Source organism: Mercenaria mercenaria, chromosome 16 (genome assembly GCF_021730395.1).
Source record: "Mercenaria mercenaria strain notata chromosome 16, MADL_Memer_1, whole genome shotgun sequence".
Taxonomy (NCBI): Eukaryota; Metazoa; Mollusca; class Bivalvia; order Venerida; family Veneridae; genus Mercenaria; species Mercenaria mercenaria.
In genome coordinates, this window is record NC_069376.1 from 28,905,240 (window position 1) to 28,929,944 (window position 24,705).

The 24,705-nt window shown below is 35.0% G+C and overlaps 1 long non-coding RNA gene across 1 annotated transcript; it reads left to right on the forward strand.

The window, feature by feature from the left end:
* Window positions 1-10,721: 10,721 nt before the first annotated feature.
* LOC128549562 (uncharacterized) lies at window positions 10,722-14,826 on the forward strand. The gene is made up of 2 exons (XR_008367793.1): window positions 10,722-10,925; window positions 12,909-14,826. It is a non-coding gene; the product is annotated as an uncharacterized LOC128549562 (long non-coding RNA).
* The last annotated feature ends 9,879 nt before the right edge of the window (window positions 14,827-24,705 follow it).

Genomic DNA, 24,705 nt, shown 5'->3' on the forward strand with positions numbered 1-24,705 from the left:
CACCCCTAGAAAGTCACGTGGACAAACGTCACTTATTAACCCATATGATTCGTCCATAATCAGATTCGTGCAAAATTACTAGGCGGATATGGGGACTATTCCACGCCTTTATACTACATATCTGTAAGACAGATCAGTGTAACCACAGGAGTCTGAAATTCTATCAATAAGACCATAGAAGTCTATCTTTACAAAAAATACACCCTATATAGACCATAGAAGTCTATCTTTACAAAAAATACACCCTATATAGACCATAGAAGTATATCTTTACAAAAAATACACCCTATATTATATAGGGTGTATTTTTTGTAAAGATAGACTTCTATGGTCTCATTGATAGAATTTCAGACTCCTGTGGTGTAACAGACTAGATATGGGGTCCGAGGGAAGATGGGTGAGGTTATATCGGGGGAGTTCCAACCCACTAAAATCCTGCAAGCATACATTTTTATAGCCTAGAATGGAGACTTCATTCATTTCAGACAGAATTTTCGATTCGCTTAACTCGCAAAATTTGATAATCAGTAGTGTTTACTGTCATAGTGCCATTTTAGTGGTAGGAATGGAAAACAGCCTAAAATACTATTAACACATTGTTTAAAACAAGAGGGCCAAGATGGCCCTAGTTCGCTCACCTGTGTAACACACCATACACTCATTCTCAAATTATTTGGGATTTTCGGTAGTATAACATGAAAACAAACTGAGGTTACACAAACAACTTTATTTTTGTTTTAAAATTTAGTATACATATCCAAATATGTGGTTCCAAAATATTTTGAACATTAAAGAAATACTTTGTCCGTAGTAGCAATTTTTGACAATAAAATGTAGAGAATATTACAGGTTTTAAATGATACTATGGCAATACTAAAACCAATGTTTATTTGGCTAATACACTAATGCAGCAATTGGCAATACCTCAAAACTGAATATGGCAACAAATAGATTTACTAAACAATGAACAAACGAAGAAAATCTTGAAAGAAAACATTTGTATCGAATATTACGAATCATTTCCGGAAAAGACAATTGCCTAACAAATACTTAAAGATAATCATGATTGTTTCCTTGATATTTTTTTTCTGTAATAACGGCAAATTTCTGCCCTTGACTTTACCATTTTGCCCTAAAAACTGTACCAAAATTACTGAATTACTGACATGTAATATCCGATAAATTTTAGTGTAATATTCGAGACCAGCGTTTTTGATATTAGGCCTAACCTTTATAAATGTGCAATTTTGAGAACTATAAAAGAGAGAAACGATCTGTCTTCTCATATTTGCTATATAAGGAAACGTCAGCATTCATTCACAACTGTTTGCTTTTGTAACATGTATACACGCAAGAATTATATCAATTTAGAAACAATAAAGCGTACTATTGATTCTATTAACTATTGAAACTGAAATTGTATTCATAGGCTTTTGTTCTTAGTAGTGTAAAGTTTCAAAAATACATATCGCAATGAAACGTTCACAAATTCAACAGAACGATGTGACAGTAAAACATGAAATATTCGATACCAAAAATCGCGAATATTACATTATTTTTTAATAATTATACATCAGTTTGATTCATTTACTCATTATGCATAATTATTTGTTAGTCATTTTAGTTCATCTGGGAAAATCATGAAAATACATCAAGTAAAGACACAGAACTAACGAGCAAGCAAAACAGTATTCGCCAAAAATCTCCTCTCAGAATTTTGAAGCTAACAATGTCAAAAGTTTACACACAAGTGCTGCAGAAAAGTCTTTGCGTGTTATAAAAAATGCATCAAACCCCCAATGACGTAATAATAAGTGACTCACAGGTTTTAACTGGTAATTAATTAGATAAGTGTCGGATATTACAGTATCGTATATTTCAGAATATATTCGAAATCAGTGTTAGTTTTAGGCCTGAAGCCTATATTGTATTACAGGTACGTTTCTAAACTCCTAAGGAGACTTTGTATTCGGAGGAATGCTGAAATGATATTAGATAGGTAGATAGATTTATTCGTGAATATATATGTCATGAATACAAATATTACAAATATCACATTATAAAAACCAACATTATTACAAAACATACATTCAATTATATCACGGAAATAGCTATGTCTTATATCTCAGAATGATATTAAAGAAAAATGGACTAGCTCTTTTATATAATAATTAAAATAAACTTTGTGACATATATATCACAGGATAACCCATAAAGTATTTCTACTTATTTCCAATGGGGTCCTTGTGAAAAATTATCAAAATATTGGCTGTTTTAAATACAACATTGTTCTAAGAAAGACAACTCTTACTAGCATAAATGAAAATCTAAATCAAGAGTTACATGTATTTGTCTATCAAAGAAATCCCTGATTATTACAAGTATCACAGTTATATTCAATTATGACATACATATCACAGAATAAATCAGGAAATATTGCACACATAATGATAAAATGATATCATGCAACTAATAAAAGATAAAATCTGATTTTTATCACTTTTCATACATTCAATGAGTTCCATTTTGACTGCTTTTTTAAAAGTATACTTGTTTTTTTAAATTTTTATGTTATTTGGAAGGTTATTCCAGTCATTTATAGCTTGAAAATAAAAAGTAGCCGATGTAAAACTGTCAACCTGAGGTACATGAAAGCTGTTAACACTATGTCTACAATTATAAGAATGTTTCTTAGAGACAAGAGAGAAGTGCTGAGCAACTATTATTAAAAATTTTATGAACCTGATTGAGCCTTAGTTGTTTGACTCTGTTTTCAATATTAAGCGATCCAATATTACAAAAATCTGACACTTTCAAAGACCTCTTATAATCATAACCACAGATAAACCTGATAACTTTGTTTTGAGTCACTTGTAATCTATTTTTCAACTGTTTTGAAATACCACTATACCAAGATGAAGAGGCATAGTCAAAGTGACATTGTATTAAAGAATTACATAATTTTTTTCTCATATTCATGTTTAAACAGTTTCTTTGCCTATACAAAAATTTCAGTTTAGAATTTACTTTTTTAACAATGTTGTTAATTGTAGATGTAGCGGAAAGATCATTGTCTAATACACTTCCAAGATATTTAACAGATTTTTGTGATTCTATGGTATGACCATTACAAAATACATTGAATTTGTCAACCTTTGCTAGTTTTCTTTTAGAACCAAACAGTTTTGCCAAGATGCAGAGATAATTTGTTGTCAACTAACCATTTACTACAGTTTTCAAGCTCTCTTCCTAGAACATTTTCAATTACCTCTGGATCTTTATGAGAAAATAGGATAGCACTATCATCTGCATATAAAACTAATTTGCACTTATTAATAACACTAATACTCATATCATTGACATAGCATAGAAAAAGTAAAGGACCCAATATGCTTCCTTGTGGAACACCGCATGAAATATTCATAAAATCTGACATAGAATTATTCACATTGACTGTTTGTTTACGACCGGACAAATAAGAATGAAACCACTCAACTGACTCCACACCCATTTCTTTTAATTTGTCACAAAGAATTATATGGTCCACCGTGTCAAAAGCTTTCTGGAGATATTAATCTCGTGTTAGAAACAATACACTCCTGGTATCGAATATTACAGAAAAATTATTCTTCTTTGTACCTGTTCATCAAATCATTTTGTTTCTTAAAATTAGAAACAAATCTGGCGTTTCAGTCAATATAATTGGCAAATACAATATCTTTTTACGATTCTATATCCATATTTTTAGAGAAGCTAGTCAACACATAGATAAAATCATGTGTCAAAGAGTACGGTCTCGATGATTACATTTATTTCTATAATCTTGGCGACAGGAATATCAAACCATTTTTTTTTCTTACAAGAGATATATATTGGATCGAGTGTTGTTTGTTCAAGTTATAATACTTACCGTTTAATATTATGTATATTTCATTGCTGTAATTAATGTCACGAAAAATAAGAAACGGAAACGGCGACAGTATCGAATATTACAATTCGACTACTTTTTATGGTGTAGTTTTTAATTTTTAGGATTCTATAGAGCCACTAATCCCTTTCTGATTAAAGGCTTTGTACTTGCTCGAGAGTCAGAAACAAAATAGAGTTCAAGTACGCGTAATCGGCAATAGTGTAATACTAATCAGTGTTTCCCAAATAAGTTGAGAGTGAGTGCATAACAGTGTAAACATGTTTTACCTAGTGATTTCATGGAGACAAATATTCTGACCAATTTTCATTTGGATTAGACCAAAAAACGTGGCCTCTTAAGTGTATACAAACATTTTCTTTGATTTGACCTAGTGACCTATTTCTTAATCCCATATGACCCAGATTCGAACTTGTCCAAAATTTCATGAAAGCAAACATTCTGACAAAGTTTCGGGAAGATTGGAGCAAAAAAGTGAACTCTATAGTGTATAAAGCTTTTCCTATGATTTGACCTAGTTTTTGAACCCACGTGACCCACATTTGAAATCATCCAAGACTTCATGATAACAAACACTCTGACGAAAATTTATGAAAATTGAATAAAAAATGTGCCCCCTAGAGTGTAAACAAGCTAATTCTTTGATTTGACCTGGTGACCTAGTTTTTGACCCCACATGACCCGGATAAAAATTCGTAAGTTATTTCATGCAGACAAACAGTCTGACCAAGTTTCATGCACATCAAATGGACAAGAGTGTTAACAAGCTTTTCCTTTGATTTGACTGGGTGACCTAGATTTTGACTCCATACGACCCAGTTTCAAACTTGGCCTAAGAATCATAAGATAAACATTCTGACCAAGTTTTATGAAGATAGGGTCATAAATGTGACCTGAAGAGTGTTAACAAGCTTTCCCTTTGATTTGACCTGATGACCTAGTTTCTGGCCCCTTATGACCCAGTTTCAGTTTGGCCTAGAAATCATCAAGATAAACATTCTGACTAAGATTCATGAAGATAGGGTCATAAATGTGGCCTCTAGGTTGTTAACAAGCTTTTCCTTCGATTTGACCTGATGACCTAGTTTTTGACCCGACATGACCCAGTTTCGATCCAGGCCTAGAGATCATCAAGATAATCATTATGTGCAAGTTTGTATTAAATCAAAGCATAAATGAAACCTCTATATGGCTGAAAGGAAAAAAAATGAAAATTGTGCCCCTTTCAGGGGCAGTAAATCTAGAACACATGATGGAATCTAGCCCGGTTTCGAAAGGAACCGAGATCTTATTGTGACTTAAGTTGTGTGTAAGTGTGGTTAAAATCAAATCTTAAATGTCACTTCTATCATGTTCACAAAGTAAAAATTTACAAATTTTGGCTCTTTTAGGGGTCAATCAAGGGTCGTAACTCCGGAACATATGATTGGATCTGATAGATTCATCATGGAATCCAAGATTTATTGTTGTTGAAGATATTTTGCAAGGTTGTATCAAATCAAACCATAAATGAAGTCTCTATATGGCTGCAAAAGCCACAATAGGAAATTTTGGCCCTTTAAGGGCCCATAACTCTGGAACCCATGATGGGATCTGGCCAGTTTTCGAAAGGAACCGAGATATTATGCCAATACAAGTTGTGTACAAGTATGATTAAAGTTGATTGCAAAATGTTGTCTCTATCGTGTTCACAAGCTAGAAAAATAGCAAATGTTGGCCCTTTAAGCGGCCATAACTCTGCAACCCATGGTGTTTTCGAAAGGAACCAACTTGAAGACATTATGCCAATACAATTGTGTGCAAGTTGGATTAAAGTTGATTGCAAAATGTGGTCTCTATCGTGTTCACAAGCCAAAAATAGCAAAATTTGGCCCTTTAAGGGGCCATAACTCTGAAACCCATGACGGGATCTGGCCAGTTTTCGAAAGGAACCGAGATATTGTACCAATACAAGTTGTGTGCAAGTCGGATTAAAGTTGATTGCAAAATGTGATCTCTATCGTGTTCACAAGCCAAAAATAGCAAATTTTGGCCCTTTAAGGGGCCATAACTCTGGAACCCATGATGGGATCTGACCAGTTTTCGAAAGGAACCGAGATATTATGCCAATACAACTTGTGTGCAAATATGATTAAAGTTGATTGCAAAATGTGGTCTCTATCTTGTTCACAAGCCAAAAATAGCAAATTTTGGCCTTTTAAGGGGCCATTACTCTGGAACCCAAAATGGGATCTGGCCAGTTTACGAAAAGAACCGAGATATTATGCCAATACAAATTGTGTGCAAGTTTGATTAAAATTGATTGCAAACTGTGGTCTCTATCATGTTCACAAGAAATTGTGAACGGACGACAGACGACGGACGACGGACGAAGGGCGATCTTGTCACTACGTGACAGGTGAGCTAAAAATCAAAAATGACATTGACGGAAGATGATGTTATTTCTAGCCATGGCCGTGACTAATTTAGCGGTTATGTTAAATTGACCAGTTTTCTTTTAGTGTACAGTACGAAACAGCTAAACGACCATTAATCAGCTCTTTTGTGAGTTATTAAGAAATTACTGAACGTACAATTTTGAAATTAAGTCTAGGGTTAGAACAATATGCTGTTGATAAGCTTTTGCAATTAAAATAAAAAATCAAATTATGCTATCATATAAATTCACTCATTTTACGACTTTGAATTACGGTTATTACACATCTTTGAAGGGTATGCAGTAGTAAATAAATTTGCTACATGTTCTATATAAAATTAGCAATCTTCTGAGTGCTGTTACACATAGCCAGGCCCATTTTTAAAAAGGGTTACTAGCCTTATGTTCTTAAATGACCTATAAACCACCAAATAACACCAAGAAAGGTAGGGGTTATGTATCTTTTAAGAGGTATTTTTTGTCTGACAGGTCGACACTATACGGAATACCTTCCTTAATATGGTCATGAACTCGCGTAGTTACGTTTGTTTACATATCTTTAAAATGCAAAATATCTCGTTGAAAATGCTACCAGGTACACAATGAAATAAAAACAGGAACTGGCTTTCATAAAACATGAAAATGCCACTTTAACTGGCAAAAATGGAGGATTCTTTTTTTTCCGCCATTAGGCCTAAAAATTCTTTGTTTCCGGTAATATGCTAAAAAAAATTAGGGTAGGTCGGTCGTTTTTTTTCTCATTAAGCGAGACTTTTCGGAAATTATTTATGTGTCAATAAATGAATACAAATAAGGGGGTTATGCCTTTAGAGCATCAGTAAGTTGACTTCAAACATCACTGACTTCCTTCAAAGGCTTCCTTCGCAGGAAAATATAGGTGGCTTAAACGCCCCTAGTTCCACGGCTTACCGGTATAGTCAGACCCCAGCTTGAATATAGCTCCGAGGTCTGTCTCCATACACCCAAACCCAAATAGACCAGATAGGCATACAAGCAATTCAAATACGGACAGCGCATCTAACTTCACAGAAATGCTACACATTCTTAAATGGCACAATTTAGATCTCCAGCACATAGATTTGACTTTCTCGCCAACCACGCGGGGAAATTAAGACAAGGTTATACGGGTAGGAGATCACCTAGAGAAAAGATATTCACTTCCTGAGTACTTTTACTTTACTTTTCCGGATTATCCACTTCGCCATCAGGTGTGGATCTCAATTTCTTCTTAAAACTGCTCAAGGACGGCGCTGAGACCATGTTTCAAGGTAATTTATTCAATGGGTCTACAACACAATTAGCAAAAAGATATTTCCTTACATCAGTTCTTGTATGTTTCTTTCATGCCCTCTAATTCTGGCTTAGCGTAAAGAATATATCACTACTGCAGTGTCTGTTTTATAAATCTTGTGAGTCAACTTATTTATAAGTTTAAGCCAGGTAAAGTAATCGTGTCGTTAGCAAGTCTAAGCCACCGACGTTGAGCTGACTCTAGATGACTTATATCTTTTTATTAGATGAGGTGACCATATAGGTGAACCGTACTCTAATCCCGGTCGTATCATGATAGTATATTTTAATTTTCTCGTGTAAGGCAAGTGTTTTCCCAACATTCGTGACAGCATGGATAAACAAGAAGCTGCGTTCAATAAACGCTTGATGCCCCCGGTGGCATCCTTGTCGATACAAAGTAATCTAAGTCCAAAACGAGGTCAAATTCAAGGTCAAACTGAGGTCAGATGATGTCTGAAGATGAGGAATGGTCACAGGTTACATCTGCATTAGTATCAAGTCATTCTAGTAAGGGGTATTGATGCTAGACGAAACGGTCCCATTTGGTTAACCAAGAGATGGCCCATATAAAGCAACCTAAGTCCAAAATGAGGTCAAGGTCAAGGTCAAACTGAGGTCAGGTGATGTCTGAAGATGAGGAATGGTCACAGGTTACATCTGCATTAGTATCAAGTCATTCTAGTAAGGGCTATTGATGCTAAATGATACGGTCCCATTTGGTTAACCAAGAAATGGCCCATATAAAGCAACCTAAGTCCAAAATGAGGTCAAGGTCAAGGTCAAACTGAGGTCAGGTGACGTCTGAATATGAGGAATGGTCACAGGTTACATCTGCATTAGTATCAAGTCATTCTAGTAAGGGGTATTGATGCTAGACGAAACGGTCCCATTTGGTTAACCTCGTACGGACGGACGAACGAACGGACGGACAGGACAATCACTATATGCCTCCCGCATCAGTAGATGCCGGGGGCATAAAAACCTCGCTAGCGCTTGGTTTTCCATTCCGTGCTGTCCCTCGGGTATGGGAAAACCCTGGCTTACACAGGCAGTCATAAAGATCCTTATCAAATAATCAATCATTGAAGATTAACTAGAAAATCCCGTCTTTATCATCCACTGTTCTGAGTACAGTGTACATCCATTGGGTGTTATAAACAATCGTCCTTCTCTGGGACCCGGTATAGTCCTTTAGAATAGAATAGTCTCCCACATGATATCCCTAGGACTACCGGCACATTTTAATGCAATCTCGCCAGGCATACGTATGTTTTTGACAACGAAGAAAATGAAGTCAGACGACCTTCAGCTTTTTCCGGAAGTAAAGAAAATGAAAGTAAATAGGTTAAACTTGAAAACGAAAGTCGCAATTGCATTGGTCTATAGTCAGGGGTCACGCACAGGCGTCACCCCGTCTAAATGTATGCGCGTGGACTTATCTTTTTAAATTCTGTTTTGATTTTATTTTTTGCTATAAATGGGGAGTCACTAAATATTTGAAAATACCTGGACGGCTTTGGCACGACAATGCATGTCAGCTTTGCATCTTCGAAATACTATTTAACTCAGAAAAAGACAAATCCCACAGGTGTCCTATCGGAGCAAGGGTACAACTTCGTCAAATCGTTCAAAAGGTCCCTTTTCATGTTGTCTGAAAGTGTCATTATATGCCTCGGATGTAAGATATTTTCCGTATTTAAGAGCTGCAGACCTAGACATTTCAGAAATATTTTCAAACTGAATTTCGTGTATGTTGATTCTATGGAAACGTGAAAGGGTTATCAGAAGCTAATTACGTTTTACTACGTTACGGTAGCCGAAAGGATATTGCCTTCCAAACATTGAGTAACATCATTGTACATGTCTTACCGCAACCTGGCCTTTCGCCCTCTGCTTTTATCTCTATCACTGTCATTCTATTTGGCTTGATTTTCTTCTTAGGCCTAAAACATTTTCGTTGTTTCCGGTAACATGCTAAAAAAAAATAGGGTAGGTAGGTCGGATTTTTTTTTGATTTTTGATTTTTTTTTTTATTAAGGGAGACTTTTCGGAAATTATTTTTGTGTCAAAAAATGAATACAAATAGGGGGGTTATACCTTTAGAGCATCAGTAAGTTGATTTCTAACATCACTGACCATGTTTAAAGCATAAAAAGTGCAGTTTTGCAACTTTTTGTCAAAAAGTTGAAAAACAATATTCTTCAAGGCCATAAAAACATTTAGGGTCGGGCCAAAAATTTAGGGCAGGTCGGGATACCGGAAACAAACATTTTTTTTACGCCTTATTTCTACTAACAATATGGCTTGTAGCACATGCATGTGTTTAGGGTATTGAAAAGGTTGGACAATAAAGTATTTGATTCACAGAGCATGTAAACATTATCAAATTAAACTATATTTCAAGTCATTTCCGAGTATTCCGACTCACTATATTTCTGTTATTTATTTCTTCATAAAAAAGTCTACCTACTGGTACAAGTTTAGTAAATCAAGCCTCTTCAGAATGCTATGTTAACTGTATGGTTGTTCAAATCACACATAATAATAAAGATTAAATTTGAAATAAAGTAAGGTCATAATGGACGCTGTAACATTTTATCGTTCTATTTTTAACGCTGAAATAAACTTGTAACACAGTACCATGTAAAATGGACAAGACTAAAAACGAACACAAGTTCAAGACTGTAGTGCTATACTGACAACACTTTGTGGGTTGAATACTTTTAAAACACAACTATACTGAGATTCATAGATAACAAGTATACAACTACGATCAGCATTAAGCATGCATGCATAAGATGGGGGTCGCAATGATACATATTTAAGGGTGCTGAAAGAGAACTGAGGCACAAATTATGAATAAACAACTATTTGGTATTGGACAGATAAAGGAAAAAGTACGGCGAATCGAAATACCCCATATTTAATTATCTATTTTTAGTATAATTTTAAAACAATTATATGCTTATAGTATGATAGATAAATAATGTACTACATCAAAGGAAAATAAAGTACGCTTAGCTGTTGTAACCTAGTAGACTGTATATAAATAGTAATGATCGAGTAAGGTATAAATAGTAATGAGTAAGGTATAAATAGTAAAAGTAAATGGGATTAACCGAAAGTTTAGTTTAATGGTTTAACCGTAGGCTTGACAGACTCTATCGGCTAGTTTAGGGGAAAAAATGATATTAAAAAAATTATGTGCAGTTTTTCTGATTTGTGTGACAATATCACAGATACTTTTGAGGACAGACGCTTTTGTTGGTACGTAAGTTTTATAATTGGATAATTATTTTTTTTTTAGCTTAAACACCATTAATACAAATAGTGTGCATCGTGTATTATAGTGATATATTTAAACTTGGTAAAATACTTTATTGACAATCGACCTATTTGATCATACGGGGTATATATCATGTTATCGGTTTACATTTGTAAACAATAGAAACTTGAAAGTAATGGAATGTGTTACTTTCGCTTTCACATTTTCAGTGTGCCCAATCACGTGATCACGCTACGTCATTTTGAGCTCGAAAGCGAAAGTAAAAAAGGTAAACAAAAATATAAATCAGGGCGTAAGTGCTTTATTAAATTTATTGTGTTAATATCATGCACATGATTCGAAACCTATTTGAAAATGCTACCCTCGGTACTACGATTTCCCCACCAAAACCTTCTTGTTTTAACGCTATTCCTGTTCAACCACTTTCGACATTGTGCGCTCTGAGGTGTTCTCACTGCAAGTCAGTTGAACAGGAATAGCGTTAAAACGAGAAGGTTTTGGTGGGGAAATCGTAGTACCGGGGTTAGCACTTTCAAATAGGTTTCGAATCATGTGCATGATATTAACACAATATATTGAATAAAACACTTACGCCCTGATTTATATTTTTTGTTTACCTTTTCTACTTTCGCTTTCGAGCTCAAAATGACGTAGCGCGATCACGTGATTGGGCACACTGACTTTTGTACCCGGAAGAACTGTATGGCGTATAGCTCTACCTGTTCTACATCATGAATATTTATTAGATGACCCTTTAATCGGTCGAAAATGTGCTTCCGTGTTGTAGAAAGAAGTACATAGTAAATATAGATCCTAATTTTCCCATATTTTTGCGCAAATTCGTTTAGAACGAGTGCTTTAATAACACCTTTTTTACTGCTAGAATACATTCTGCATGAAATGAGACGGTTTTCATGTTTATACACCCAACATGGCGAAAACGAAAGTAGGTGTTTATTGTGCGAATAAGAGCAAATATGCGCCATTTTTAGGGTAGCAGACCACAACTGACTGGCATTTCACAAGGAACTATTCAGCTCCATATTTTCTTTTAATTTTTTCGTTAATTTATGATAACTTTCATGAAAAATAGGTGTAGGAAAAAGTGATGTTCTATAAGGATACGTACAAATGATCTGAAGTTGTCGTTTTGTTTTATATGAAACAGAGGATTTGAATTACTGACCTTCAACTTAGAAGCACTGTTATGAAAACAATGAGTATATAGCGTACACCGTTTGGAAATTTAATTATACTACGGCTGTGGAAATTGAAAAAGAGAGGCAGGTGACTACAACTGCGTTTTCTTATTAATATACCTCTGTAACATTTGGAATTCATAAAGAGGTAGCAGATGCTATAAATTGTTATTTCAACAAAATAAGTTGAAAAAAATATTCTCCAAGGCCATAAAAACATTTAGGGTCGGACCAAAAATTTAGGGTAAGTCAGGATACCGGAAACAAAAAAGAATTTTTTACTCTTTATAATAAAGTACTGAATTTTGATAAAGCATTGAGGCCGGTCAAATTTTTTTTGGTTTTGATTACGTTAAAAGAAACGAATGTTCTTAGTAGGATGAATTGTTACGATGCATGTCTACGTTCAATAATGTCTAAATTGTTGAAACACCAACGATGTTTAATTGTTTTCAGTTATCAAAAAATAATCGTAGATATCACAATCTGTTAACTTCCATAAATTTATTTCATCAATTCGAAGTGAAACCTCCTGCAGCTATTAAAATATTATGTGACTATGTCCAATTTCTTCACAACAAAAGGTCTCTACCATTCTGGTTTTAGCATCCGTCTCAATCCTAGACCTTATAACAAATATATTTTATTTTTATACAACTTTCTTTCTCGACGCAAATCTCTCTGCCTGAACAGCTGCAAGTACACTAGATATGTAATTTATTTATTTATTTATTTACAGATATAGGTTCATTTATTTATTTACAGATATAGGAGCGGAAGATCCTAATAAGGTTCACTACATTCAAATAAGAGACAAGGGAGGACAATTACCTGAACCGGAACAAACACCCGAGCAAGCAAAATTAATTGCACCGTTTTTAGATATGCAACCAGATATCCGCTGTACGAGACGACGGAATCGGCCACCCGCACCTCCTCCTCCAGATTTTCTGGACACATGAAGTAGCTAAGTCGCCGTTCGGAAATTATGAGAACGGTTAGTTACTTCTTAAGAGAAGATCATCGACTTACTAACATACATTTAACTGGATAAGAATGCTGTGGAAGGGAATGTAAATCTTGTATCTAACAAAGCTGCAAACGGAAAGAGACATGCTTGCTTATTAAACAAACCTGAAAGTGGAAAGAGACACCAGACATCGGGAATGTACTCCTGCAACTCCTGCTGGTGAAATAGAACATCAGACATCGGGATATACTCCTGCAAGTCATTCTAGCGAAATGGGACATCAGGCATAGGATATGTACTCCTGCAAATCATGCTAGCGGAATGGAATATCAGACTTCGGGTGTGTACTTATGCAAGTCCTGCTAGCGAAGTTGGACATCAGGCATCGGCAAGTCCTACAAGTGGAAAGGGTCATCAGACATCGGGTTTGACTCGTCCTACTAGCAGAATTGGATATCGGTCATCGGGGTATGATTCATGAAAGTCTGCAAGCGGAAAGAGATATGTACTCCTGCAAGTCCTTGTGTAGCCAGGGAACGTATGATCTTCGGGCATGTAAATTAATTTTACTGTGTATCGCACAAACTTGCCAGTGGAAATGGGCTTTAATATTCGGGCATGTAAATGAACAAACCTGCTAATAGAAAAGGACATAAGTCTGTGGGCAGGTAAACTAATTGGACTGCGCATCGAACAAACTTTCAAGTGTGAAGTGACATCAATACTCGGGCATGTAAATGAATAAAACTGCATGCGGAAAGGGAAGTCTACGAATTTAGATTTTTATTTCAATATGAGCATCATTTTAAAAGGAAATGTTCATCAAAGTTCCAAAGGATATTCTTATAGATTTTGTTAAAAAAATTAGATATCGTATGATGTGTTTTTTTTTTCATTTACGAAACAGCTCCGCTACGTGATATATTAGTCCGAGTGCGTACTAATTATGGCATTGATGACCGAAGGGCTTTAGTCAGTAAGTCACATCAAAGACATCTTATATGCTTCAGTATTTTTTATGACCCGGTCTAATTAGGTGACATCCTCGAAATTACAAACAAGTCCAATGTTATAGAGATGGTATCTACCCAAGAAAGTCTAAGGGGAACAACTCTGAAATGACTAATAAACTAAAGCCAACATAAAACATTGGTCAAAAGTGAAAGAAAAATCAACAACTGATCAGGCAGACAAAATATGACCTATATTTGTTTAAATCTCTTAGTATTCAATATACATCATGCACACTTTTCTCATGGCTTACACTGACGGTTATAAGTTGTAGTGAGGCCCTGATAAAAAGTTTAGTAGTGCATGAAAATAAAGTAAAATATTGCATAAATTCCATTAAAAAGATTAAATTGGTGTCACGTTTGTGTAACAACATAGCTAGACTGAGTATATTCATCATTTCAATGAACATTTTGAAAGACTTAGTGTTTCCTATTCTTTAGTCATTTGAAGCATTTCTCTTCCTGTTTAAGAGTACTTTTCTGCAAATTATATATAAGTGTAAAATAAAAAAGTCATTGTCATCAAATGAAATTACAAGATTTTAAAGTAGTGGTTGTAATTACAACATTTTAATGTAGCTGATAGGTAATGACTCTCTGCAATGTTTTTGTAGCAATTCAACATTCTCTAGATGGAACTATCACGATCATTGCTTTCTATGAAAACCAACATAAATGCTATAAAAGCATATGGAGATTACTTTATTTAATGATTTATTTTCGTTACAGGTCAACTACCTTAAACAAACTATAAGGTGTTTTACTTATTGTTTTTAACAAAGTAAGCGGGTAACTTCAGATATCAACATTAATTTACAACTTAAACTGTTTACACAACTTTAAAAAAAAGAAGATTTTTGTTGGGGCCTCTCATTTACATTTATATCAACAATTATCTCCTGACTTGAGTGCATTCATGAGAGGACAATATTGATGGTAAAATGGTGTAGGGGTTTGTTTACATTATAAAATCCTAAACTTCTTTCAAGTAAATGTTTGGTATGTTTTTGGTAAGCTTATAATAAAGAACATGTCATTCTCTTTCACCCAGATTTTTTCATGACTTTTAGACTCTTGGCTAGTCTTGGATTTTGACTTTATTAAAAGACAAAATGAAGTTCAGTATAGCCTCTTTCAAAGTGTTGAAAGTACGCTTAAGTTACACTATACACTAATGAATTTATTTAGCTGTAGAGACTTTTGATATAGACTATAATTGGGGAAATCCTAAAATCATTGAAAACTGTCAATACAAGAGTTGTCCATATTGTCCATATTTTGAGAGTGTCATTTTTTAAATATCAAGTATTCCAGATTCTATTTTTTACATGGAAAGGAGGGAAACAAATTATTAATAAATACATTTAGTAAAATGGTGCACTTAGCTATCATGTTTTTGCACTCTGAAAAAAATCTGTAAAATGTCAGTTTGAATTTCAGGTACCATCTCTAAATGTTATAGTCTTGATCACCAAGTTGACCGATGTTTTATCAAGTTAGTTGCGTAATAGTTTCCCGTATATTACTTAAAACAGCAACTTCAGTGACAAAGAAATGCGCCCCTTAAAAATCTTTCAAATCTGAGAAAAACATATACAAGAGTTATTTGAAGAAGATAAAATGGAAGTGTGTGTGTTCGGGTTTAACGTCTTTTCCAGTCATATAAACGACGGTGTCTACTTGTAGCAGTGGGCACAATGCCCAATTTTATAGTGCTGCCTCACTGAAATATAACGCAGCAGACACGTGGCATGATACCCCACCCAGTCACATTATACTGACACCGGGATGACCAGTTCTAGCACTATCCTCCTAATGCTGAGCGCCAAACGAGGAAGCTAGCTACTAGTACCATTTTTTACGTCATTGGTATGACGCGGCCGGGGATCGAACCCACGACCTCCCGCACTCGAAGCGGACGTCAACCACTAGGCTACCGAGGCTGTATGACATTTACAAATATAAAGAACAAGTTTTATATTTATTTTGTGAGTGGATCTATACTTGCGAAAGCTTGTTCTGTTATGACGAAATTAAAAATAAAAGCGGCATCTCAGGTATGATATGGCTATCAGCATACCTATCTTTAATCATTGCATTTACAATAAATTGTGTGATTAAAATATTTTTATTGTGGCAAAACAATTCTTCAATTTTCTATCTATTTACGATACGGAAGATATCATGTTTTACCCTCTTTTTTTTTACACATTTCTGATGTTTTTGAAATCTACGTATACATAATTTCCTAAAGAGACCTTATTTTGTTTTCCCTGTATACAAAGCAGTTTCATTCCTTTGATATTATAACAACCCTTATAAACTTGCCTTGACAAATTCCTTTTGAATGTTTAGTAGACTCTCCCTCCTCTACGCCTCATCCATCACAAACATCGTCAGTATGTTTTAAACATTGTTGCACATTAATATCATTGTATTGTCCTAGATGAAGCCCTAACCTCTTTTGTGAAATAAACTCTGATACCAACACTGCTCATAAACAAATAAGGTGTTCCGTAGAAAAAAAATACAACAAGAGGGCCAAGATGGCCCTAGGTCTCTCACCTTAGAAACACACCATAACAGCGTAAACATGTTTGACCTAGTGATTTTATGGAGACAAATATTCTGATCAATCTTCATTAAGATTGGACCAAAAATGTGGCCTCTTGAGTGTAAACAAGATTTTCTTTGATTTGACCTTTTGACATATTTTTGAACTCACATGACCCAGATTCATGCTTATGCAAAATTTTATAAAAACAAATATTCTGACAAAGTTTCGGAAAGATAGGAGCAAAAAAGTGGCCTCTAGAATGTATACAATGTTTTCCTTTAACTTGGTCTAGTGACCTAGTTTTTGGCCCCATGTGACCCAGATTCAAAATCGTCCAAGGCTTTATACTAAAAACATTCTGAACAAGTTTTATAAAGATAGAATAAAAAATGTGGCCCCTGAAATGTAAACAGGCTGATTCTTTGATTTTACCTGGTGACCTAGTGTTTTTACTCCAATTGACCCAGATAAAAATTCTTCCGAGATTTCATGCAGACAAGCATTCTGACAAAGTTTCATGCACTTCATGCAGCCCCTATTGCATACACAAGATTTATCTTTTAATTTAACAGGTGGCATAGTTTTTGAACCCCTATGACTTTGACCTAGAGATCATGAAAATTTCATGAAGATACGGTCATAAACGTGGCCTCTAGAGTGTTATTAAGCTTTTCCTTGATTTGATCGTTTGACCTAGTTTTTGATCCCACATGACCCAGATTAAATCTTGACCTAGAGGTCATCAAGACAAACATACTGACCAGTTTTCATAAGTTTCAAACTTAAATTATGGTCTCTAGAGAGTTAACCAGACTTTCCTTTGATTTGGTCTATTGACGTAGTTTTTTAACCACATTACCCAGTTTCAAATTTGACCTAGAAGACAAATATTCTGACCAAGTTTCATGAAGATTGAGTCACAACTGTGGCCTCTAGAGTGTTCACAAACTTATCCTTTGATTTGACTTTCCCTATCAGCTACATATATGTATAACCATGAATTAAAAGCTACAAAGCTGCTAAATATTTAATGAGGACTTCATTTGGAAATCACACTTACAAAATGTATCAAACAAGGCAAAACAATACCCTAAAATACATAAAAAGAAATGTACAAAAAAAAAAAAACAAACATGAAAATTAAAGAAACTGCATATAAAAAGTATGTTCGCCCCCCCAGCTGGAATACTGCTCAACTGTTTGACACCCGGGGGAAAAATTCTAACATGTGAAAATAAAAGAGCTGCTGCCAGATATGTTCTAAACAAATATGACTATAAATCAAGCGTCACAGAATTTTGTATCCCTAGTCATGTTATATAAAATTCATCATTCCATTGTTTTTGTAGATAACCAGTACCTACTAGAACCTAGGAACCTTAACTTTCCGACCCTTTTCCTGCACACAGTGTCACGTCAACGCATTTTTCCCCCAAGAACCATTAAGACTCTAGAACAACGTACACATCATGTAAAATCCAGTGCTACTCTTAACAGGTTCAGGAGTAGCCCGGAATTACTGATGTTTTAACATGAAATGAATGTTTTCACCTTTATCGTGTAATATAGTGGCATTAATTTTAATTCAGTGTATCAACCTGATAAGCGCACGAGCGCGGGTTGGTAACCAAATACTAACCTAACTAAAAGGTTTGTATATGAGTACTAACCTGCGCTCGTGCTTTGCAAGCGACGTACACACCATACATGTATACAAAATGAAAATTGTTTCTTCCCAGCAACTACCTTGATAAGTACGCTGAAACATTCTTTTTATGATTTTCATGTTATAAGTCTACAAAAAAGTAAAGAAAATGTAATGATAACATGCCACATTAGTTCATTTTGTTATACGTAAGCCTAACTGCTTAGCTCAGAAATACTTTGCCACCAAGAGGTCGCGAAGACTTCGATCCTCAGGAGCGCTGTATGTTTTCTTTAACGATTTGACACATGGCAGTGTCCTCCACGTTCCCGTCACGTGGGTACGTTTTTACTTTTTTGTTGGGTTTAACATCACATCGACAAATTTATAGGTCATATGGCGACTTTCCGACTTTTCCTGCTAGAAGAATTCCCCAGGTACCCCTTCGGAAATTATTAAGGGCGGGCACCTGGTAGAACAATTGACCTTCCGTAAGCAAGTTCAATAGCTTCCTCACAAGAAAAAGTGAGGTTTCAAACTCACAGAGGTTAGGGACAAGTGATTCGAAGTCAACAATCATAACAATTCGGCCATGGAGACCCCATTATAAGTTATTTGCGGCGACAAAATCAGTACCGGTGTAGATTCTACAAAACTGGTAAGGTTAATTGATCACAGTTTTGTAATTGAAATATTGTTGAAAAACGGCTTAAAACCCAGTAAACAAACAAACAATTAAACACACATTGTTATATAAATCATGTCAGGTTCCGTTTATTTTTTTCGAGAGAAGAAAAACAGAAGAGTTTTGGCTGCAATTTATCTCATATTTTAAAGAATGTCAATTTAGATATTTTGATATAAATTTGCGAACTGACTTTTTTCAGGCTTTGGCGTAGGTTTCAAATACATCTGAAGGCATGCCCCTTAATAGGACAACATGAAATATGTGATTAAATATTTTGATTCACAAGACTTAGTTTCAATTTAAAGAAAATGTTTCTTTCAAGACGAAATTTTGTCCTGGCACATACAAATTTGAAATGTTCAAGTTAAAACGACAAATAACATGTACCAAGTTGGGCATATACGGAAGCACGATCGGGATAGAACGAACGCACACATACTACTTTGTCTTTAATATGTCTATGATAAAGTCTTGTGATGAACTCCCTCAACTAATTTTGTGGACTTGCTGGTGACTGAAGCTGCAGTTTCAATTACTTTTTGTATTGATTTACATAGATAAAGTTTGTTTGTTTATTTGTTTTGGGTTTAACGCCGTTTTCAATAGTATTTCAATTATGTAACGGCGGGCAGTTAACCTAACCAGTATTCCTGGATTCCGTACCAGTACAAACCTGTACACCGCAAGTAACTGCTGACTTTCAAACACGATCAGAGGTGGAGGACGAATGATTTCAGACAAAATTTCTGTTATCAAATCGTCACGGAGAACATACGCATTGCCCGAGAATCGAACTTACGACCACGCGATCCGCAGATCTGACTTCTCGCTGTTGAGCTAAGCGGGCGGAACAATTGGTTTAATATCCGGGATACGCCGGTCACCTGAGCGGCTAGAAAATAATTCTTGCCGGTTTAAAAATAAACGTACCACCTGGCATACGCCGGCTACGTGTGCAAGTATAAATCAACAAACTTCTAAATTATAAAATTTGTTATGATTTTCTATTGTGACCTCAAATATTTTTTTTTCTAGCGGTATGTTTCTCTCAAAATTCCAAATGTTTATCCGAATATATATCGCGAAAATATATAATATGCCGCTTAGCCTACCTCGCAAGACCGGCGTATATCCATTGACCAGGGCAGTGTCAGGAAGCCAAATGAAATTACTTTTACGAATGCCTAGCCGGTTGTCAGCGGTGAAACGGCACACACGAATTGACCCAATTATAATGGTAAAGATTTGCACAACCAACTATTGAACAATAGTAATTACAACTGATAAAGATTTAGCATGCTTATCACAATTATGTTTTTCCTGAAACTGATTGCTGCAAACGATAAAATTCAAACCTGTTTTATTCCTGCATACCGCAACCTCCAACGGCCCTTCTGTATGATATACTTGTGTACTGTATTCGACCCTGTGGCATACATCGCTAACTAATCTGAGCCCGTACAAAGCGTAAATACCTCGTCGCTCGTTATTCACGCATTGCACGGGCCACACACTCCTTATTTACAATTAGCAGATAGAGTTCGTTCTCAATTGTGACAATTTAGTCATGTTACGATAACTGTGCTACCTGTCTAAATTCCTGTAACAATCTATGTACATCATACCCAAATCAAAATATGAAATTTCTCAAGATATAGACGTCAAAATAAAGTTCAATCAAAGTTATCGCTGATATAATTATACCAATTATAATAATGATAATAATAATAATAATAATAATAATAATTATAATAATAATAATAATAATAATCATTATCATAATCATCATGATCATGATAATAATAATAATAAGAAGAAGAATTTTAGAATAATAAGAATAATAATGTGTTACGTTATAGTACCAAAAACACACTTGAAAGATGGTCTTCATAATAAAAAGACCAGAGAGATAAAGATACACACGAAATATGCATATTTTACGATGATTTACTTCGAGTTAATTGCATTGTTTTCGTCAACAAAGAGTCAGTTGTTGCAAAGAGTCAATTTGTTTATTGGAGAACTGTACAAATCATGCACAGTATTCACGGTCTGTATTATGCATATTTTTTTCAGTATTTGTATCATACTGTGTTTCTTGGAGATTTTATATTCAAACATCATATAAAATTATCTCAGATTAAAAAAGTATATATGAAACTTCATAAATTTATATATTCATGTGGCATAAGTAAGCTAAACAATAAGTAAGAAAATTAAATTTTCAACGCATAACTTCTGAAAAGCATTAAAGTTTAATGTTTTGTTGTTATTGTTTTTGTTTTCAAACCTGCGGTTAACTAAATTAATGCCGCCCGCTTAGCTCAATAGGGAGATCGCAGATCTACGGATAGCGGGGTCGTGATTTCGATTCTGAGGCGGGACGTATGTTCTCCGTTACGATTTAATAAAATACATTGTGTCTGAAATAATTCGTCCTCCCCCTCTGATTCATGTGGGGAAGATGGCAGCTACTTGCGGAGGACAGGTTTGTACTGGTACGGAATAGGTTAACTGCCCGCCGTTACATAACTGAAATACTGTTGAAAAACGGCGTTAAACTCAAAACAAACAAACGAATTAGTATAATGAAATCCTACCAATTTGCACACAGAGAAAGTACGAATTGTCTTAAACTTTTCAAGTTACCCTTACAGACGGACGCCATTCGAATCCTTGCTGCAAGAGTCTTAAAAGTATTTTAATGTAAATTTGCATAAGGTTAACTTAAACTCATAAGTAAAGGAGATGATTAGAAGTTATTACAATTTTTCCTTAAAATCAGGAAAATGACTAATGTGAAAGATTCATTTTTTTTACGGTATCGTAAGCCAGGTCTACATACGAAGGCTGATGAGGTCTGTTTCTAGTTATCAAAAAGCGTTACATTACTATTACCTTAACAATATCGTAAATAACCTCGTACATTTGGTAATATCATAAGTTTAGAGTTACCAGCTCCTGAACAATACTCCTAAATAGTTTCATTACTTTTCAAGGTACATGCGACACAAAAGTAGGGGCTATTAACGCATATTTTGCCTAGTCAGGGGCCATAACACTGGTCCTGCAGAGTAAAATTCCAAACAGAACGCAAGGTGCACAACTTTTTATACTGAATAATATTCTTATACGGTTTCACGGCCCTATGTCAAATATTTTTTGCGATATATGCGACATAAACATTTAATCCATTTGTGTATATTTTTAACTAAGTCAATGGTCATAAAGTTCTCTGGTCTGGCTAAGTGAAATCACAAACAAATCTTCCGACAAATACCTTCACATGATGAACAGCAATCCTGCTAAGTTCCATGACTTTAGGTAAAATACTTTTTGAAATACATGTGTTACATTACATGTATGTATATTTTTGGAAAATGGATGCTTTGTATTGCTAGGCAATATAGGGTCTCCGTGGCCAAGTAATTATGGTCGCTGACTTCAAATCACATGCCCTCACCGCAGTGGATTTGAAACCAACCTCGCTTGGGTGTTGAATCCTTTTATAAGAAGAAGCCATCTAGCTGGCTTTCGGAAAGCCGATGGTTCTACAAGCGGGGTTTTCAGGTTCCAAGTTTTAACTTTACAAAGCATTTACAATATGGACAGTGTCTTTCTACTACGTTAATGATATATTTGGGATGGTATTTTCACTTTTGTTATGACATTATCCGCAGCAATATGTCGTTCAAGCTGGATAATTATAATTATCAGGATACCATACTAAACATCTCCACACATACTGACCCTGGCAGTTTGAATTAGTTTCTAAATTAATTTTTGTTGCTGCATGTTCGTCAGAGGTGGCTAACAGGATATGAACCTCTGATTTTGCTGTATCTCTGTGATTCAAGCAGGCATATGTTTTTTATTCCATAACTCGTATTTTTATATCGACGTATTTAGAAGAAGATGTTAAACCAAATTTTTTAGTCTTGTTTGGCGCCATATTATCTGTATTGTGTTGGTGCGTCGAAAAAACTTAACTAAATTATAACATTTATTCGCCTTTTATGAGCCATTTAAATGTCTCTAATTCTATTCTAAAATATCTAGTTTTTTTTATTTGTGGCTAAGATTATAACTACAACCACTTGTTGCTTAAAACAGAGACAATTTCATAGTACTGGCTTTCAGTTGTCCTTCTATTTCTGGATTTATGCATTGTTCAATTTTGGAAAAATAGCAGGTGACGTTCTTGTCAGAATGAAAGACACTGTAAGCTCTTAAACCAGTCCTGAGCATACAATAGCTTAGTTATGTTAAATGTACGTTTTACCATAGGGATTTTCAGTTAGTTTTTGCAAAGAATTGCATCTGACCCACGAAGAGCTTACGGTGCTAGAATGCGGTCTTCGCTTATCTTATAATATTAGAAGTCTAACAGTCTGTTCGGTTATATGTTTACCAGCTAGACTTTAATATTTATTTGATAACCTTGTAATTAAGTAATTTGCAAAGGTTCAGTGTAATGTTAGAATGAAAACTCTGTGTAAATAATGTGACGCCAGAAGATTTTTTCAGTATTTCTGCCATTGGCGGCGCTAGCAACTTCATGTGCATTATAGTAAAATTATGGACCAAACGAAATTCGACCTGTTGTCTTATAGCAGTTTACACGATTCCATTGCCACGTGTCACAATTTTCAAGACAACGAAAGACAAATCATGTTATTGCTAATCAAATTACTGAATGTATAACGAAATTCGATCTGTTGTATTTGCAGTTCACGTGATTCCATTGCCACGTGTCACAATTGTCAAGACAACGAAAATCAAAGGCCTGAAGGGCCTGAGTCGGCTAATGATTGATGTACTGACAGTATAGTCTACCAGTTTCAGTTTGTTTTTAGTTTTTTCCCCAACTAAAGAGAGATTTTGTTACAATAAATGAAATGAACATTCGGTCGATGCCTAGTAAAACTTTGACTGACATTATACAAGTATTTATAAACCCAATATATTTCTCTAAAATTGAAGAGTGGTTCGCAGAAATAAAAATGTTGAAAGTACAAACTACAATTTGACAGCTGACACTAAGATACTGCCCATGACTTTATATATTTTTCCAGTAAACATTTGCCACCGGCATTGCCAAAAGAGCATTATCGGCTGGTATATATTCGCACATGATAAAATTTGAATATGACAATTTATAATATTAAAATTTTACAGCGCGGATACAATTTGTAACGGATGTACGAAAGAACTGATATTTTACAGATATTATAATGGGCCTGGCGATAGCCTTGTCATATGTTAGGTATTGTTCAATCATATTATAAGTGATGTCAATTTAAAGTATACTTACTTTTGCGTTTAGAGATACATGTATGTAAATGTTGCTGAGAGTCAATATATAGTGTAACCGATATTAATAAATGCAGTTCTTTTTTAGTTAACACTATCATTTATTCTATTTCAGACTTGTTAACCCCTTAAAAATCATGTCTGTTATCCCGAAGTCCATCCACCTTCAATTATCCATTTTGATTCATGTAGACAGACAGGCCCAGACTGGACAGAAAAATGTTTGAGCCATTTTTACGTGGTCGGTAGCAGGGTGGGTGTGGGGAGGGGTGTTTCTTTCCGCTTTAAATTGCAGTCAGATTTTGAAATGGGCATTGCGGCAGGTGGTAAAAGGGCAAATGTATCAAACTGCAAAGTGGCAATATGGGGGAAGGGT